This window comes from Pelodiscus sinensis, chromosome 11 (genome assembly GCF_049634645.1).
Source record: "Pelodiscus sinensis isolate JC-2024 chromosome 11, ASM4963464v1, whole genome shotgun sequence".
Lineage (NCBI taxonomy): Eukaryota > Metazoa > Chordata > Testudines > Trionychidae > Pelodiscus > Pelodiscus sinensis.
Window position 1 is genome coordinate 23,018,908 of NC_134721.1, and position 11,773 is coordinate 23,030,680.

General features: G+C 45.8%; 1 long non-coding RNA gene across 1 annotated transcript; it reads right to left on the minus strand.

The window, feature by feature from the left end:
• Nucleotides 1–1,535: 1,535 nt before the first annotated feature.
• LOC142831012 (uncharacterized) lies at nucleotides 1,536–4,374 on the minus strand. The gene is made up of 3 exons (XR_012906600.1): nucleotides 4,285–4,374; nucleotides 3,675–3,750; nucleotides 1,536–2,042 (listed from the first exon to the last, which is right to left on the minus strand). It is a non-coding gene; the product is annotated as an uncharacterized LOC142831012 (long non-coding RNA).
• Nucleotides 4,375–11,773: the final 7,399 nt, after the last annotated feature.

Here is an 11,773-nt window from a genome sequence, read left to right on the forward strand (position 1 = left end):
GGGTTCCACTCCAAGTAATGGTGACAAACAGTGGAGGGGAGATCAAATCAGTTTGTGCTGACTACATTCACATGTAGCTTTTGCTAGAGCAGAAAGCCAAGTGGGTGCTGGCTCTACCTCTTGTTCTTTGATTGAGATTATGTTCTGAAAACCCCCAACAACTGTACTGACAATTCATGGGAACTGCAAACAAAACACAGGCCTGGCTACGTCTAGACTGGCATGATATTCCAGAAATACTTTTAACAGAAAAGTTTTTCAGTTAAAAGTATTTCCGCAAAAGCGTGTCTAGATTGGTCCTGGAGTTATCGTCATAACAATGCGCTTTTGCGCAAAAGCGCGTCTACATTGGCAGAACGTTTTTGCGCAAAAGCAGAAGCCCGGAACCATTTTGAAGAAGGCAAAAAGGCACTCCATGCCCAGGGGCAGCCAAGATTCCAGGCTGGGTCATCCAGGGGTTTGGGCCGTCCCTCCCTTGCACAGGCCTGCTGGGGGGGGGGGGGGGGGAGAAGGGCCGTGGGGCAAGGGGGCCCTGGTGTGTGTGTGTGTGTGTGTGTGAGCACAGAGGGCATCGGGGGGGGGGGGCAAGGGAGCACACACTCACCCTACCTTATGTGATGTGTTCCCCTGTGTTTCTCTGCACCCTTCTGCAGGTCGTCCACGCCATCAACAATGTCCTGCTCCCAAGAGTCATCCGCCTGCGTGATGTGGACGCTACCATGGCCGGCTTCGCTGCCCTCGGGTTCCCCAACTGCGGGGGAGCCCTGGATGCAACCCACATCCCCATCCGGACCCCGGAGCATTGAGCAGCCCATTTTATGAACAAGAAGGAGTACTGCTCGATTGTACTCCAGGCCCTTGTGGACCACCGGGGCTGCTTCCTAGACATTTAAGTGGGCTGGTCCAGCAGGGCACATGAATCCCACATCCTCCGGAACTCCGGACTGTTTTGCAGACTGGAGGCGGGCACCTACTTCCCCCGGCAGGAGTTTACTGTCGGGGATGTGCCTATGCCCATATGTGTCATGGGGGATGCGGCCTACCCCCTGCTGCCCTGGCTAATGCGGCCCTGCACGGGGCGGCCGGACCAGACCTGTGCCCGGTTCAACGACCGCCTCAACTGGGCCCGCAATCATGTGGAGTGTGCCTTCGGCTGCTTGAAAGCCCGCTTTCGGTGTTTGCTCACCCTTCTTGAGATGGGTGAGTGGAATGCCACGGAGATAGCGGCTGCATGCTGCGTGCTCCACAATCTTGTGGAGCGGAGTGGGGAAGCCTTCCTCCTTGCATGGATGGCAGCCGCCAGGCACACCAGGATGGGGTGCACATCCGGGAGGCCCTGACGGACATGTTCGCCCAGGCCCCATAGTAGGGTCGCTTCAGTCTCCCTTTACAACTCCCTCCTATTCCCTACCCTTCCCGCTCCACTCCCCTCCCCTCCCCTTACCTCCCAATAAACACCAAACACAGTTTTGTTTTGAACAGAAAAAGCTTGTATATTTTTATTTACAAGGGGGAGAGGGCGAGGAAACCTTGAACTGGGAGGGGAAGGAGACCTTGAACTGGGAGGGGGAGGAGCTACTCCTGGGAGTTGTGGCCCCTGTGACCGCTCCTGCGGGGGCAGACCTGCACATGGGGGGCAGGCCACATCGGGGCAGGCTGCATGGGGAAGTGGGCAGGAGGGGCAGGGGCAGGGGGGGCAATTGCAGGAGGGGGCAGGGGCAGTGCTAGGGGAGGGATGGCAGGTGCATGGGGCAAGGCCATGCCATAATGGATGGCATGGCCAATGTGTGGGTGAGGGTCGCAATGGAATCCGCCATGCGGATGCACTGGGCCTGGAAGGTGCCCCAGGCCCTCCTGGCGCCACTGCAGGTCCACCTCCACGCACCGAGTGATGGCTGCCTCGATGCACTCGACGGCCTGCACGTGGCACCGAAGGAGCTGGTTCCGGTGGTGGAGCCGCTGCCTCGGTGGTTGGGCGGCTGGGGGTGCTGCTGCCGCCGCTGCTGCAGGACTAGATGGTCCCTGGCTTGTACTTGGTCCTGCTGCAGGGAAGAGAAGAAAGGATGGGTCAGTCAGGCAGCCCGGCCACTGTCCCCACACCTCATGCCCGCCACCCCTGAGCCCAGGTGACACCACAGTAGTGTGGCTTGGGCCCACTCGGTTATCCTCCTCCCCTCTGTGTTGTATGTTTGCATACAGGACCGCCCCTGGAGTAGGGTCTTCCTCCATGTATTGTAACCACCGGTCTGTGTCCTGGCCCTGTGGAGGGTGGGAGGGCGCTTGTATTGTGTTAACCTGTGGAACTCCCTGCCGGTGGAGGCTGAGAGGCTTTGGGCTAATCAATGGTGTTTGACAGGGAGCGAGATGCATCCCCACACAGTGCCTGGGAGCACATCTGGCAGAAGTGGTCTGGGCTCTCAGATCCCCATCATGTGGGATATCTCCTGGACGGAACCAGGGGTGACTGGGGAGTGTACCATCCTTGCAGCAAAACTGAGGTGGCCCTAGGGCCGGCCCGAGCGCTTCCCCCCCCTCCCCATTAGCCCTCACACATGTAGCCCAGGGACATGTGTGGCTGCAGTGAGAACTTCCCGGGGGGGGGGGGGGAGGAAGGGGCAGCCAAGGCACCGGGAGCAGGTGAGGGGCTCAGTGGGGGCCACGCTCACAGGGCTGTGATGCTGTGGTTTTCCCAGGAGCAGCTGGCTGTGCCTCACAGCCAGGCATGGGATAGTGTGCCATTCTGCGGGAGCTGATTCCTACTACAGAGCATCCAAGCGTACACTAGGACTTTTTTCTGTTTAGCCTGCTTTTGCGCAAAACGTCTTAGCTGCCTGTCTACACTGGCCCTTTTGCGCAAAAACATTTCCGCAAGAGGACTTTTTCCCCCGAACGGAAGCGTCAAAGCATTTGCGCAAGAAGCACTGATTTCGGACAGTAGAACGTCAGTGCTTTTGCACAAAATCAAGCGGCCAGGGTAGACAGCTGGCAGGTTTTTGCGAAAAAGCAGTTGCTTTTGCGCAAAATCTTGCCAGTCTAGATGCACCCAGGGGGCTGCACAGTGAAAGCCCCATATGGGGACATAAGCATGAAGGAGCGGTGGGATTCAGAAAGTAGAAAGAGGGTTCATAATAAATACATTTACAGTTGAATATGGATTCTTGGACTGTCAGATTCACTAGGAAGCTGCAAAAGTGATCAAATAGGTGCAGAGACAGACTGAGAATACCAAATACATGCAACAATATCAGTCCCATTCTGCAATATCTGTTTCGAGAGAATTAAATACGGTGAGGGGCTGGGTGAAATTCTGAAATGCTTTAGTACACACAGCCCTCTAAGCCAAGCTTTACACAAGCTTTATTTCAATAGCTTAAGCAGCACAAGTGCCCGCCATAAAGGTTCAGGCCCATCTCTAGCAAAAGCTAGAGGAGAATGGCAGTTTAGGAGTTCACTGTGGCGTTGGAGCATTGAAAGAGCCACAAGAATTAATTATTTGTAAGGCAGTGCTCAAGAGAACATCAGTCACCCTGTGCTCTGCATTGTGCCCAGATATAATGCAAAGATGGCCCCTGCCCCAGAGAGATGGATAACTCAGAGGCTTGTGAGTCCTTCATCTGTGAACTGCCACTATGAAAGGACTACAGCTGCAGTATGATTTTGGTTAGATGCCTCACCTTCTCCCTACAAGCATATACAGGTTTGCTTGTTTTGCTCTTCCAGTAGCAGCTATATATCTGCACTGCCTAAAACCTAACAAAGGGCTTGATGAGTTAGCGACCAGACCAATATAGGATCTTTTAAAACTATATAACTTATATCCACTATGCCCCTTAAATATTGATATGGCTCTGCAACATGGTGTAACTTACTACCATGGTACCTCCTGCTGGTCACTCTGGGAATGAGCTCTTCAGTCCTGGAGCAACCCCTTCCAGCCACTGTCTCACTCGCTGTTACCTGTTATTGGCTCTGCCATCAGGACCCACATCCCTCCCAGATGATGGCATCATCCCCTCTGGGTACTGCCCTACCTCAGTGCCCCCACATTCTGGGATCCTCCCTCTCAGGACCCCCCTAAACTCATCTAGCCTCAGTGACCCACTGCCAGTCATCATCTAGTCCTTGCATCAGGGCAGTCTGAAATAGCCACTCATCACTGGCAAGGGGTTTGGACCTGCTGCCTTCTCCTGCCCTGGCCATCTCCCTGCAGCCCTAGTACCCTCATGTCTTGCCTCAGGCCCTTCAGCCTAGGAGTAAGGCCAGGCCAGAGCTCCCCAGCTCTACCTGCTTTTTCCCAGCCCTGCTCTGTATCAGGAAGCCTCCAACTTATCTGGCAGCTAGGTCCCTCCTGCTCCACAGCTGGAGCAAGAGTGAGTCTCTCCTCTCACCAGCCCTTATTTACACAGCCTCAGCTGGGCCCTAATTGCTTGCTATCTGCTGCAGCTGCTGACTCCACTGCTCTTAGGGCTGGATTTAACCCTTCTTTAGCTAGTGCGGGGAAGATGCTCTGTCCCAGGCTTTTATCACCATATAATCTCAATCTCTCATAATCATTAGTGGATTGAATCTCCTCAACACCCCTGTCAGGAAGAGAGCTACTACTGCACCATTTTACAAATGGGGAACTGAAGCACTGGGTAGATAAGCAGCTGCCCAAGGTCAGACAGACTGTCTGTGAGAGACACAGGAATCAAATCTAAGTCTCTTGCATCCCAGTCCTCTGTTGAACCCTGTCCAATTTTCTTCCTATTTCTTAAAAGCTCTGATCCTGCAAGTCTTTCCTTGGTATGGGTCAGGAGGGAGGGCAGGATTGTGCATGGGTGCAAACATGATTTAAGTGCTCAGGGTAATCTTCTAGTATGAGAAGGAGTTAACTTCAAGCACTCTGATCATGCCTGTCTTATCCTGTGGAGTCGCAAGTAAAGGCAGGCAGGGCATGGGTGCAGAATGGGTGCATTTTGGCAGATGTGGTCTTAAATTCCATCCTGTTGTGCTAATTAGAAACTTAGCTACATTCTCTCCTCTTAGGCTAGTATTCGGGGTTAGTGTGGTAGCAGTATTTGCAGGATCAAGGTGCCTTGTGTAACCTTGGGTGGACTCACTTCACTGCCCTTCTCACGTGCCGTAAAACCCCCCAGCTCCCAAAGAAAAGTAGCTGAAGACCCAAAGTTGAGTCTCTATGGATTTACAGCAAGGACTGCACAGGATCAATCTCCCCACATTCAAGTCCCAAAAGAAACTAAAGAAATGAATTTAATTAAATAACTTTGTAAAATCTGATGAGGAAAAATACCTATGTTGTAAAAATTAGACTATTTAAAAACCTACAGACATTACTTGCAGTTATAATAGACATAAATAAAGAGAAACAAATTAAAATGTGAACAGTTCAGTCCACACAGAACATAGTAAGAAGAAACTGAGAGGTCCCAAAAGCTTAGGTTTAGTTCACCTAAGCGATCACCAAATTTGCTGTACAATTTGCTTAGTCGAAAACATCTTCCCTCCACTTTCCTGTAGAAAACTTCAGCTGGAAACCATGCAGATGCTTCCTCTGCTGTGCATCACTGCTAGCCAGTCAGCTGATTGGTTAACCAATCACCCATTTAAGTCATAAGTATATAGATTTAAAGAAAACTCTGTTACAAGTAAAATACAAAAATGGAGAATAACAAAACTCCCAACTTACACAGGACACGTGCAATGTTCTCTCTAATTTTTTCCATTTGTGTGAGGAGTAAATTTTATGTGTACTGAGGCACATGCAGATGTGCACCACCAATAGAAACACATGCTGCCAGCTGTGGGAAGCTGTGAAAACTGCCAAACACCTGTGCAGCACCTGAATCTCACATGGGCAGCCACCCAAGCACTCAGCTTACAAGGAACACTGGACAAGTGACCCTAAAAAAAGAAGCTGCCCTGACTGCTTGCCTTCATGGAGTCTGACCCCAGCAACAAAGATCCCATTGGAGCAAATGCCCATACCACCATACCTAATTCCAGAAGCTTCTGAGTGTGGAGTGCTAAATTTGCCTAGCAACAATGACCCAGATACAACTCTCTCTTACCTCCCCCCAGGGGTCTCTCAAAGAGGCATCTCCCTATTTAGGTACATGCATTACACTTGCACTCCTTAACCTTTGTGACACTTTCCCCATGCACTTATGTGAACAGGACTCCAAACTTGTGCCATGCAGCATCAAGGCGTAGGTGCTTGGAATGAAGAAATCATTTTCCAGGAGGCCGGTCTCTTAATACACTGGGAATAGAAATGTGGCAATCAGACTTGTGAACTAAATCATATTGGACATGCTGCCCTAATCTCCAAAATATAAAATTGTAAGGAAAGAATTACAGCTAAAGCACACATCAAATTCTAGAATACTGCAGGGGAGAAGGGACGAAAGATTTCTGTGGGACATATTATGAGAGCTGGTCAATTTCTATAAAAAATTAAAAAAAAACACAAAAAGAACAAAGCACCACACCCTGATTAATGATTATGTTTTACAAATAAAAGGGCTGAGTTTGGGTTGTTACAATTTTCTGGGTCAGTCAGCAACTGCATGATAATAATAATGAATAACAAAAATGTTACATATTTTAGCAGAAATAATTATTTCACCTAACAATTTACACTGTCTTAGAGCAGTAGCCATGTTAGTCTGTACCTTTAAAAACAATAAGTAGTCCTGTGGCACCTTAGAGACTAACAAAAATATATAGTAGCGTGTGCTTTTGTGGGTAAAACTCCCTTTATCAGTTGTAGGAGGGTGCTAATGAGGCTAATTAAGTGGGCTGGAAGTGTCCCATTTTTAGCTTTTGATGTAAAAATGAAGTTGTTAGAGGTAGGGGAGACTGGCTTTATAATGCAACATCCAGTTAATGTCTTTGTGCAATCCCAGAAAAACAAAGTCAAATTTGAAGATCAATACCAATTCCCTGCCCTCTCTCGGTAATTGGCTGGTGAAATTCCTGTGTAGAAGAATGGCTACTTTAAATCCATGACTGAGGCTACGTCTACACTCTGGTTTTTTGCAGCAGAAGATATGCAAATCACGCTCTCATTTGCGTATCTTCTGCCAATGCTTTTTGAGGAATAGGTTTTGCTTTATTCTTCAAAAAAATGAGGTTTACAGGATCTTTTGCAAAAGGGGTTTTTCCGACAAACGGCCACATCTACACGGGGCTTTTTAGTGGCAAAATCTCTTCCACAAAAAGGATTGGCAGAAGATATGCAAATGAGAGCACAATTTGCATATCTTCTAACGCAAAAAAAACGGCAGTGTGGATGTAGCCTGAGTGACCAGGCAGGTTAAAATGTTCCCTTACAGGTTTATGTGTGTTACCATTCTGATGTCTGATTTGTGTCCATTTATCCTTTGTCGTAGAGACTGTCCAGTTTGGCCAATACACACGGCAGAGAGGCATTGCTGGCACTTGATGGCATATATCACATTAGAGGATGTGCAGTTATATGAGCCCCTGATGTTGTGGTTTATATGATTAGGTCCTTTGACGGTGTTGCTTGTATAGATGTGTGGACAGAGTTGGCAAAGGGGTTTGTTGCAGGGGTCGGTCCCTGGGTGAATGTAACTGAAGTGTGATGTGTGGCTGCTGGAGCAGGTCCCCTTCCTGTCCCATGTCTCGTTTTCCCCATCTGTAAGATGGGGTTAATGATTTTGACCTCTTTTGAAAAGAGCTTTGAGATCTACAGATGACAAGTGCTATCTAAGAGCTTTGTAGCATCATCATCCTCTTCATCATTACATCTGATGCCAGAATTTGACTTTCATTAACAGGCCAATTAAAATGGCTAAACAAGTTGTCATGGCAATACACGGTGGCAACATTTTGCAGCTGCTTCCAGGTTGTGTAGTATAATTATAGAAATCAGAGATGAAAAAGCCCCATTAGACTATTCAGTCTGCCTCCCTTATCAGTACAAGATTTTTCCCTATAGAAGATCATTTAGTGTTTTGTCCAGTCAAGTGTTACATGTGCCAAGCAATAGAGCTTCCACCACTCCAGCCTCTTGAACAACCTACCATATTTTTAATGATTCTTATTATTTATACAATGTTACTGAGGTACATAGATGTTACTGCCAAGAAGATTTTTTCCTGAAATACACAGAGTTGGTAAATCAACTGCAAACTGTAATGTACAAGCTGTTATGTTGTCTGTGATGGTGAAACATCTGATATAATAAGAATCTAGCATGGTCAAAGGGGGGATTTACTGAAGGCTTGCTATACTAACATAGTCGGGGCAGAGAGGGAATGTGAGACACCTGGCTGTTTGAATATTTGTCTCTCACTTATTCTAAGGTGAGCAGATTACCAATCAGCATTGTATCTTTAACTTTCTTAGGGAGATGCAGCAACGTGGGAAATATACGCTGAGAATCAGTGTTGAACTAACTCTATTGGTAACAGGCAGGAAGAATCATATACAAGAATATTGCTTAACTTGCTATGTCTATAAAAACGCCACGAGCGGGAGCTCTCTTATCTTATTGTCTCAGTCAAATTCTGTCTTTCTTCAACAAGGCTTTACTTCCTTCTCCGGTTATGAACGTCTAAGACCTGTTTGACAATTGAAATAATCATTAAAAAGTCTGTAATCCCCCCAGTTTTCATTACAATATTCTGATAAGCTCTAATAAGAGGGGAGGAAAGGTGAAAGGGTTGAGAGAAAGTTATGACACAGAGAGAACCAAATCCTTAGGTGCTTCCAAAAAAAGATTCTGTTTCATCCCAGAGTTTTGCTTCAGGAGTGGTTTAGGTAAAGGGGGGAAGGTTTATACAGCTCTGTGAAGAAGGGTCCTATTTATTATTTAATAAACCGGCATCTAGAGGCTGCTTCCTTTAAAGGATATTATCCTGTATATACCAACAACAAATGGAGAACTTCTGCTAGGCAAAGTCCAGTCTCTCCTCTGTGCTGTGTATGTGCAGCTTAGCTAGTGGCTGTAATGTCTATATGACCTGCTGCCATGAATTTGCTACAATATTTTACAGTTTCATACTTGGAAAAAGTCCTTATGCACTTGCAAATCCCACTTATCCATAGTATTAATAGTTACAATCATTAAATCAATTTACAAATGACATCTTGATAAACTCACAAGGACAATATTGAATGAGCATTTCTTCCTATAGCCAGAGCAGAAACATATTATGCTCTCATGTTTTACTGGTGGGTAGTGGACAGCAGGAGAGGATGAGTTACAGAGCTGAAGAGTCCCATCAGACTGCTCCCAGTCTTTTCTCATTCCCTGTTTTCTGTCAGACTATGGATCACGTTTTCCTCCCACTATTTAACTGGAAAACATGAGTCCCTTTCACAAGCCTGGCCATCAGCAGGTATCCAGGTTGTCCCTTTATGTTCTGCATGCTACACAATTTTCTAGCTATACCTTTATGCTAATAAGGACAGCAGCCTTGTTATTGGCTGATCTTTACCATGAGAGTTCCTTATAGAAGTTATCCATCTATCCATCCATTCAAGGTTTCTATACAGTACTTACTGGAGTACAACAGCTTTATCACAGGTAAAAATCATTCTTTACCTAACAAATGTTTAACAGAAGTCAGTCTCCTTAGCTCAGATTTCTGCCTTATCTTGAAGAACCACCCCCAACATTTGGATACTATGTACTGCACAACAAGGACTTCCCCATCCTCAGGAGACCATTGATTCAAGTGACTTGGTACGTGGTAGGGTTTTGCTCAGTTTCCGTGTTTGGTGCGAACATCTCCAGTCTACATGAATCTGATGGGAAACAAAACTATGGCTGTTCCATTGATTACTGTGACTTTTCTTCATTTCAGGTGCATTAATTAGAAACAAGTCCCAAAATATTTGACGCAATGCTTCAAATCCATCTCTAGTAGAGTTCCAACAAGGATGACATTTGCCAAATTGTTAGGAGTATTAAAAATGACATTTCATTAAGAATGGGTATTTTCTTTGAAAGCAATATGCGACATTTCTGAGGCGGTATATGCTAGAAGATGTAATTTCTCAGCAAGTTATGTCAGATCAGCTGAAATGCAACACTATACAATTCTCAAGCAGCGGAACTCAACATTTCAGCTCAACTTTAAAGAAAATGGCATGGGTGCCTCTGATCTGGATATTTGCTAATAATTCCAACAAGCCAAAGGATGAAGATAGAAGCTTGCTGATGGCCAAATTATCACTTAAGCAGTTCAATACACATTTAGATGGAAGTATAACGAGCAAGTACAGAAAGAGAAATCTGGGGGTGATTTCTGGTCACTACAAGGGAGTCAGGTAGCTGAGAAAATAGAGAGGGGAAAATACAGCTATGAAATTTGGTTTGGAAAGAAAGAAAGAAAGAAAGAAAGAAAGAAAGAAAGAAAGAAAGAAAGAAAGAAAGAAAGAAAGAAAGAAAGAAAGAAAGAAAGAAAGAAAGAAAGAAAGAAAGAAAGAGAAAGAAAGAAAGAAAGAAAGAACTACTATAAAAAGCACAAGTAAATATATCTAGCTCTTACAGAACTTTTCATCAAGAGATTTCAAAATGCTTCACAGAGGAGACAAGAATCATTATCCTAATTTACAGATGGGGAAACTGAGGCACAGGGCAAGAACATGACTCGCCCAAGGTCAGCTAGCAGTCCAGTGGCTGAGCTACAAATCATAGCCATATTTCTTGTGTCCCAGATTGGTAGTCTATGTATTAGACTATACTGCCCAGTCCTGCAAAGTTACTATGTAGAGCTGGTTAGAAAATGACAGAACATTTGAAATATTGACAAAAATATGGTAAGAAAGTGATCATGGGATCCCTACTAATGATACCTCACCTGAGGAAAAAAGACAAAGAATACAAGGCAATATCTTTTACTGGATGATACATATCTCATATAATACATCTTTCAAGATTCATGGGTCCAACATTTGCCTGTCACAACATGTGGTGTATCTTATCCAGTGTCAGCTACCTCAATAATAACCATGTGGGTAAAACCAGACAGCAACCATGCTCTCGAATGAATGCACACAGAAAAATGATAAAAGACAACACCACCATATCACTTGTATGTGAACACTTTTTACAGAGGGATCACTCCATATCTGATCTTTCATTACTCATCTTCAAAGGAAAACAATACAACACCTTCAAAAGGTGAGCCTGGAAACTTAAATACATAGCACTGCTAGACAAAATCCCTGCCATGAACTTAACACTGGCTTCATGGCTCATTACAACAATCTGTAAGACACACTTGCCTTCTAACCCTTGGTGTTCCTACTTTACTCCATTTTACCTAACAATCAAACGCTCATGGGCCACTCCCTCACATATAGCCTTTTACAATGTTTGTTACGACCATGCCTATGCTACAAAATAATGTTGACCATTGGCATACAGCCACCACAGTTATTAAACCGGTTGGCTACGTCTACACTGGCATGATTTTCCGAAAATGCTTTTAACGGAAAAGTTTTCCGTTAAAAGCATTTTCGGAAAAGCGTGTCTAGATTGGCAGGATGCTTTTCCGCAAAAGCACTTTTTGCGGAAAAGCGTCCGTGGCCAATCTAGATGCGGTTTTCCGCAAAAAAGCCCCAATCGCCATTTTCGCGATCGGGGATTTTTTTGCGGAAAACAGTACTATGCTGTCTACACTGGCCCTTTTGCTCAAAAGTCTTTCGGAAAAAGGCTTTTGCCCGAATGGGAGCAGCATAGTATTTCCGGAAAAGCACTGACAATCTTACATGAGATCGTCAGTGCTTTTCC